General features: G+C 39.3%; 1 non-coding gene across 1 annotated transcript; it reads left to right on the top strand.

Moving 5' to 3' along the window:
• The first annotated feature begins 338 nt into the window (after positions 1-338).
• LOC115868246 lies at positions 339-501 on the top strand. The gene has a single exon (XR_004045503.1). It is a non-coding gene; the product is annotated as a U1 spliceosomal RNA (small nuclear RNA).
• Positions 502-1,327: the final 826 nt, after the last annotated feature.

Below are 1,327 nucleotides of genomic sequence, written 5' to 3' on the forward strand. Positions count from 1 at the left end.
ATAGTGAAAGCCCAAAATCCCTTTCTAAGTTCTGCACCTGAATTAAGGCTCCACTGAATTCCCTCTGAACGTGGACCAGAGATATGAATAGCCTTGCTGTCATATAGAGAGCAATGGAAAATGGACTCATGCAGATGTACTTAGGTTAAAATTTAGCATCTTATCATCTGGTCTTCCTTTTGATGGATTTTAAATTTGTTACAGCTTTTATTATGGTCTACCTTCTTTCAATTGAGATCTTTGTCTGTTTTATTTTGTTATTGTTGGTTTTTGGTTTTTGTTTTGGTGTTCTTGACATGAAATCTAGGATAGGAAAATCTATAAAGACAGCAACTGTAATACTTACCTGGCAGGGAGATACCGTGATCATGAAGGTGGTTTTCCCAGGGCGAGGCTCACCCATTGCACTCCGGATGTGCTGACCCCTGTGATTTCCCCAAATGTGGGAAACTCGACTGCATAATGTGTGGTAGTGGGGGACTGCGTACGTGCTCTCCCCTGTTTTTAAATTAAAAAAGGAAAAAAAAGAAAGACAGCAACTGTATTTATAGTTTCTCAGGGTGATGGCAGGGGAGGGTGGGGGAGTGGAACCTAATGAGAATGCGTACAAGAAAGAAGAAGACACTCTAAGATCAATTGTGATGATTTCAAACTTTAAAAAATATGTCTAAACCATTACATTGTAAAGGTGAATTATGTCATGAAACAGTCAAATATTAGAAAGAAAACCCCCAGACTCCATTAAAAAGTTGCTGGAACTAATTGAAAATTTTGGAAACATTGCAAGCTATAAGATCAATATATAAAATTCAATTGGATTAATGTATATTAAAGAAGAGGACTCTGAAAAAGAAATGAAAAGAACAATGCCATTTACAGTAACTACTCAAAAGATAAGATACTTCGGTATAAATTTTACCAGAGAAAAGACACTTTTACAAAGAAAACTCTAAAACACATCTACAAGAAACCAAAAGAGACGTACATAAAGGGAAGACAGTCCCTGATCATGCACAGGAAGACTTGTGTTGTTGTTGTTGTTGTTGTTGTTAGGTGCCATCCAGTTGGTTCTGACCCACAGTGACCCTATGCACAACAAAAGGAACTACTTCACGGACCTGCACCATCATCACAATTGTTCCCGTGCCTGTGCCCATGCTGCAGCCACTGTGTCAATTTATCTTGTTGAGCGCCTTCCTCTTTTTTGCTGCCCCTCCAATTTACCAAGCATGATGTCCTTCTCCAGGGACTAGTCTCGCCTGACAATATGTCCAAAGTATGTGGGATGAAGCCTTGTCATCCTTGTCTCTAAGGAGCACTCTGGTCT

This window comes from Echinops telfairi, unplaced genomic scaffold (genome assembly GCF_000313985.2).
Source record: "Echinops telfairi isolate 266 unplaced genomic scaffold, ASM31398v2 ScPeMD7_8;HRSCAF=38, whole genome shotgun sequence".
NCBI lineage: Eukaryota > Metazoa > Chordata > Mammalia > Afrosoricida > Tenrecidae > Echinops > Echinops telfairi.